At 47.0% G+C, this 7,009-nt stretch overlaps 1 non-coding gene across 1 annotated transcript; it reads left to right on the top strand.

The window, feature by feature from the left end:
- The first annotated feature begins 413 nt into the window (after nt 1–413).
- Trnat-cgu (transfer RNA threonine (anticodon CGU)) lies at nt 414–488 on the top strand. Its single transcript has one exon. It is a non-coding gene; the product is annotated as a tRNA-Thr (tRNA).
- The last annotated feature ends 6,521 nt before the right edge of the window (nt 489–7,009 follow it).

The following is a 7,009-nucleotide window of genomic DNA, read 5'->3' as shown; positions in this document are numbered from 1 at the left end:
CCCCGGCAGTATCCCTAGTAGCTGGAAGGGTCACCGACACAAGTATTCTTTCACATACCGCGTCATTGACGACTTTGACACACCGTACTGCTTAATATGGACAAATTGATGCCCAAGATGTCGGAAGCTGGGATCTTAGCAATGTCGCGTAGGAAGCGTTCTACTTCCAAGGCCTTTGGTCGCGCATAGTCGTTGCAGAAGATGAATCGCAATGTTGATTTCCTAAAACGGTTGGCCATGGTTCTAGTGCACGTAAGCGATACGTAAGTGACGGCCGCTGAAATGTAAACAACAGCGAGCGAGCGCGCTCCGCAGGCGGAAACAACAAGATGTCCGCACTGCACGGCGGCGACAGCCGGACTGGATCTGAGCCACCGAGGACACAGAGGATAGTGCGACTGCAGGGGGACTGTGTCCTCGGTGGCTCAGATGGATAGAGCGTCTGCCACGTAAGCAGGAGGTCCCGGGATCGAGTCCCGGTCAGGGCACACATTTTCATCTGTCCCCGTTGACGTATGTCAACGCCTGTAAGCAGCTAAGGGTGTTCATTTCATTGTAATAAAATAAAGGATCTAAACTTGAGTAGAAAACTGACAGCAACTGTGTGGGGATAAAGGCGTGAGGCGAAGGCATTACTTGAGAAAGGAGTGAGATAGGGTTATAGCTTTTCCACGAAGTTATTCAGTCTGTACGTTGAGCAAATAGTGAAGGAAACCCATGAGGCATTTTGAAAGGAAATTAAAGTTCACGAAGAAGAAATTGCAAGTTCAAGTTCTCGTTAGACAATGTAATTCTATGAGAACTGACAAAGAACTTGGAAATCAGTGGGACGGAATGAATGGTACCTTCAAACGATTTTATGAGATTAGCATGAAAAAAAGAATATATGGTCAATGGAGTTTATTACAATTAAATAATATAACCTTGCGTAGTTTTCCTGGTGAGTACTAGGTAAGTTACCGTCAGTATCTGCTACTAACATACACACTTGGTGTTTCCATGTTGATGTGTTTCGAATTACTCTGCGACTGTTGCGTCTGAATCTTATTGTCAGTGAAAGCATCCGATTATTAATCTATGTCCACCGACCTCTATATGAATGGGACACACATCGGATCCTGCAGTACGTAATGTTTCTCCTTGTGGTACAGTTTTTCATGTGTTCTCAAAAATTTTTTACTCTCTACTTTTTCTACTAACCTCAATTCCAATTATGGTGCGAGGTTGAATCATTTCCAGGATAGACCTCAGTCCAGACGCATTACTGCGAACTCTCCTGCAGATAACGACTAAAATTTAGTCATTCTCACTCACGTTGGTAATCTGACCGCTTAGTAACTGTTTTATGAGATGGTAAGTCTTCCTCTGAGTAGGCCTACTTGGCAAACGTACAAAAATAGCCGTGTTTATTTTACACGCACTTTGCCACGCGAGTGACCATTTCTAATGAACTGTGCATTTTCCCAAAGAGACTGGACCCTTTGTAGTACACGTCAGCAACTAGTCAAGGATATGGTTCAGAAACTACAATCGCTTCGAGACCAGAAGACCCGTATCATTCGCCGGATCTATGTTGCAAAATGGATACCTGCGCTCAGGCTTAATTTCAAAACGGCATTCCGGCACCTTCAAGGGATCTTTTCTTATACCTCACTGGAAGAAGTCGGTACCCTTAAAATAGCAAATTACAGCATAGATTGAAATTTCTCAACATTCTCTTTATCTATGAAAGGTGTCCTGCGATGAATGGTCAGTGTTCAGCGACAAGACGAGAACAATCATTCGAAGCAAAAAAGTCAAGTAAACATGGGCTTAAAGTACATACATTAAGTACTATCACCACTCCATATTCGATAGTGTGAAACAAATCTCTTCTACCGCAAGCTCTTTGCCGTCCACATTTTCGGAGGAAGTTGTATGGGTCAAAACAAGAAAAAATTGTCTAGTAAACATGCTTACCTTAACATTTGTTCAGTAGAAGAAATGTGTTTCACAGTGTCGAAGATAGGCAAGTGCTCATAGCTCTTAGGGTTCGGACGTTGGTGCTCATGTTTACTGTACTTTCTTTCTAGTTTTGTTCCATACTACCACTTCTCAAAATATGTAAGGCAAAGATCTTGAGTTAGAAGAGATTTTTTTCACAGTGTCGGAAACGAAGAAGTCCTCATAGCTTCTAAGGTATGCATTTTAGAGCCCATATATAATAGACTTTTCCTTTGAATGACGGTTCCTGTCATATCTCTGAATATTAGCCATTCCTCCTGGGACACAAAGAATATTCTTAGTAATGATGCAATACGATAAATATTTGTATTTGTTATATTTCATGCTTTTTGAACAAATCTTGAGAAAAAATACAAAATAAAAGGTAATTTTTTGGGGAAATAAATTTCCTACTATTAAGAAATCAAACAGATTAGAGAAAGATTTGAGTATCTCATTTGCTGTAAATAATATCAAGCATCATTGAAAGATACGTCTACCATTTCTCTAATCTGTTCTATTTCTTAATTAACACAAATCGTTTCACAAAAATATTTGACTGTTTTTTGAAATTATTTTCCAGCAATCGGGCAGCCAAAGATATTTGCTATACCATTCTAGTTATTTCCTCTGCTTTCTTTCTTCTTTGTTCTAAGTTTTATAACGAATACATTGCGTGAGTTTTTCTATATTTTGTGTGTGTGTTCATGATATCTTTCTTATTTAATTGCTGTCGAAGTTTTATTATTGTTCAAAAGTGTTCAAATGGCTCTGAGCACTATGGGACTTAACAGCTGAGGTCATCAGTCCCCTAGAACTTAAAACTACTTAAACCTAACTAACCTTAGGACATCACACACATCCATGCCCGAGGCAGGATTCGAACCTGCGACCGTAGCGGTCGCGCGGTTCCAGACAGTAGCGCCTAGAACCGCTCGGCCACCCTGGCCGGCTTTTATTATTTTACCACTTTCATCCACACTCGTGTCATAAAGTTTTAGTATGGGAGATGAAGGCCTTGCTGCCATGCACTCAAACAAGCCCATTACCTCTTAAAATAGTTATAGACAGAGGTACCATAAATCGTTTCAGACTAGTACACTGGAAGAAATTTTATGTAGAACATTCCTAATGTCTCGTGGCGTATCCTAATGCAGCAAAAGACCCTGCCCGGCATCTACATACTTTTCAGCTAATGTTGTAGCGTCCATAATGTGAAACTGTAACATTAGGACATGCATCCACCATGATTATAGTTGCGATTCCGATGACTATTTGGACAAGCAACAGTATGTTCAAGAGGGGGATCAAATAGGATACAGAGGTTTAGTATTGCACTAGATCCCGCGATATCCGCAGTAGTTCCCAGCAGCGCTACTTTATGGAATCACGAAACAAAGCTTGCACATGACGCATAGTTTATTTTTTATACGTGCTTCTGTTTGGAGATAAACAGCAAGGTTTTGCTGTGTTTAGAGTTTTCCATTTTTTTATTTCTTTATAAGAGCTCACATGTAGTTCCTACGAGTAGATAAGTAGGGGGTTTATAGCTGTTGGGAGAACTCGTTGTAACAGTTGACTACTGTTCGTGGACAGTCTGAAGCTGCGTTGGCAAATGTCGACTGTTTTCATAACGCCGCAGTCGTCGTAGTCGTGTTGCTGGTCTTGCCAGTTACTCCTGTCAACGCGTGGTCTACAGAGAACAACAAGCGGTCACATCAGAATGGCTGACGATTCGTGATCAGATCAGGAGCTGTTTCGCGGGAAGAGTTATACTTAGTAAAGAACTGAAATACGTGTTTGAAGTATTGCCCTATACGAATAATCAGAGAGCCAGTATTCCTTGCGTCTCTAACTCCAGAAGTTATCTCTTTCTACTTTAGAGGTCTGGCGAGCCATAAAGGTTAAATGGCTCTCATTATACACATTTGGAACATCCTGCTCGTGATGGTCCAGGTCAGGGGAATAGCATCACGAGAGGAAGTATAATCCGAGCTCGTTGCATATCCTAGAAGGACATCACAGAAGCAACTAAGAACAAACTGTCAGTAGTCTGCAGACTTGTTTTACATAGGATTGGAGGCCTTTTTCCGTCTTTTCCGAAGACTCGAAAAAGTAGTAGGGACATTCAACTTCATTTGCGAATTCTCAGCAAAGGCAGTGCCTAATTTCAAAAATTGTAGTTGCTTCAACGCACGTCTGCAGCCGTTCAACTACGATAAAAATCAGAAGTTTCGTCTTTTGAGAACTTGAGACATGGCTTAGAATTAGAAGTCATTTTCTATAAAATGGCAAAAGTCGGTAGTTTCCGTGACCATGACATCACGTTCTCAAACGCTGCCAGCCGCAACGTTCATACAGTTGTAATGTAGCTACTCCGTAAAGGTGTATCCAGTATTAATTAATAAAGCATATAGCGATGAATGACGATTAAGATATTGACATGTGGAATAATCGGGTCTACTGTCAGATGTTTGTGTCGCTCTGGCACAATATTTCGGCCACGAAACTCGTTGCCTTCTTCAGGTGCTACCTGAGACTGCCGTATTGGCTGCCGCTGCCTGACAGGGACAGATGAGCCCCTGTGGGTCGGTGGAGTCTAAGCCGGAAGGCTAGTCCTCCAAACTGACGGAGGGTGTGATGTGGCCTGACTTCGTGTTTGATGTCCTGTCAGTCTGCTGGGACGGTGTTCTGGACGTGCTGGCAACTCAGTGGTCGCGAAGCAGGTGGGATCATCTGGTTGCGTTAAGACGCTGCACCCGGTGGCCCAGCGCTCGAAGGAGCGGATTTTCGGACTGCGCATTCTTCTCGTAAAAGAGCCGTGCAGCCTAACGAAACCTGTCTCGAATAGTAAGGATGTTGCAGATTCGGTTAAGGTCGTCCGACGGGAAGTCCCGAGGGAGGTGCAATGCCAGACGTAGATTCCGGTTCTGAAGGCGCTGGAGTCGGCCGACGTGGGTCGCTGCAGCATTGCCCCAAACCACAGCCGCGTAGTCGATAAGCGGGCGTATGAGCGTAAGATAGAGCGCAATACCCAGTTCTGGCGGGAGCGCAGGTGTCGGATGTAGAAAGGGGTAGAGTTGTCATTCTGCCCCCTGACCTTTTTGACGATGTCGTCGATGTGGTATCACCATGTGAGCCCTCTACCCAGCGTTACACCCAGGTGGGCCTCCTACCGCAGCTGTTCCTGCTTCCGACGAGCTGCCCCCTGACCTTTTTGACGATGTCGTCGATATGGTATCTCCATGTGAGCCCTCTACCCAGCGTCACACCCAGGTACTTAGTGGTATTGCCCCAAGATACGGCGGTTCCGCTGATGGTGATCTGCGGTAGGTCGGCTGGGATATGCTTCTTGGTGATGAGGAGGGCTTGCGTCTTAGCCCCATTGAAGCTGAGGCGCCACCTCCTGGCCCACTGACTAAGTGTGTCAGCCGCTGCCTGCATGCGTCGTTGGAGCAGAGCTGCATTCATGCTGCGCGTGTACATTGCCGTATCATCCGCGTAGAAGGCGAGGTGGACCCTGTCCATTCGCGGCATGTCGGCGGTATACAGGATGTACAGTATGGGGCCGAGTACGGAGCCTTGGGGAACTCCAGCCCTGACCTGGCGGCACGTCGACAGGTCCTCCACGCGTACATGAAAGCTTCTGTCGGCGAGGTAAGATTTTAAGAGACGGACATGCGGCAGGGGCACACCGAGGTCCAGGAGCTTGAAGAGAAGCCCCTCATGCCCGTGAACCATCCAGGAAGATGGCTCCGAAATATTCCCGCCGTTCAATGGCATCAAAGGCCTCTTCAACGAGTCGAAGCAGTTGGTGCGTTGCTACGTGTCCAGGGCGAAAACCACATTGTTCGTCCGGGAGGAGACGTTCTTCCCTGATGTGACGCAGGAGGCGGCAAAGATACAGCCTTCTAAGACTTTGCTGACTGCCGGTAGCCAAGTGATGGGCCTTTAGCTGCTCGGGAGACGAGGGTCCTTCCCAGGCTTTCGGATGGGGACGACCTCGGCGTGTTTCCACTCCTGAGGATAGCAGCCAGTGCGGAGAAAGCTGTTGAAAAGGCGAGCCAGGTGTTCAGCGGCTGTCGGTGTCATCCGTCGCAGCATTTCATTCGTAAGCTGGCCAGGGCCTCCTGCCTTGCGTTTGTTGAGTCGTCGAAGTTGATCGGAGACTTCATCAGCATCCACCTCTTCGATACGTTCGTCACCCGTAGGGGCAGCGAGGAAAACCGGGAGACGTTGAGCAACCAGGCGAATGTGATCCGGATCCATGGGGTCCATGACGGGCTGGAAATTTTGTTCAAAAACGTCAGCAATAGCGTTGGCTTTGTCCACTGGGCTGCTGACGATGTTTCGACCAACTTGTAACGGCGGAATCTTCTGACGCCGGCGGAGAAAGAGCTGTGTGGCTTTGCAGGCGGTACCATCGTCAACCCGAAGAGTGGCCAGGGGGTTGGACCACTCCTGATGGCGGTGGTTTGCAACGGCAACTATTATGTCCCTCCTCATCCTGTTGAGAGCCCTCTTCGTCGCTGCATTGCGCGTCAGCTGACATTCACGAAAGAGGCGGTTTCTGGCAGTTATCGCCTCCATGAGATGCGGTGGTGGTTGCCGGGAGTGGTCAGGTGGGCCAGATCGCGGCCGCGGTGTGGCACGGAGAACCGCTTTAGAATACAGTCGTTGAGGAATCGGGCACAGCCATCAACCCCAACATCGTCTGCGTCAGGTGGGTCACGGAGACCCTCTGCCAACAGCTCCTGATACCGGTTCCAGTCGGTGTTCCTGGTTGGGATACCTCTCTGCGTCACTAGCTGGGCATCGACGTCGATGACAAATATAACTGGGACGTGGTCCGAAGATAAGACAGTGCGGGTGCTGGCGGATATAACATAGGGCACTCACTGGGCCACCGCAATGTCGAGCACGTCTGGAGGTCCACCGTTGTTGGGAAAGTGGGTGGGTTTGTGAGGTCCGAGGATGACGGCGTTCCACTGTTGGGCTGCTTGGAGAAGTTTGCGTCCGTGGTTGT

Source organism: Schistocerca nitens, chromosome 3 (assembly GCF_023898315.1).
Source record: "Schistocerca nitens isolate TAMUIC-IGC-003100 chromosome 3, iqSchNite1.1, whole genome shotgun sequence".
Lineage (NCBI taxonomy): Eukaryota > Metazoa > Arthropoda > Insecta > Orthoptera > Acrididae > Schistocerca > Schistocerca nitens.
Note: the sequence above shows the minus strand (reverse complement) of the source record. Positions and strands in the feature narration are given on the sequence as shown.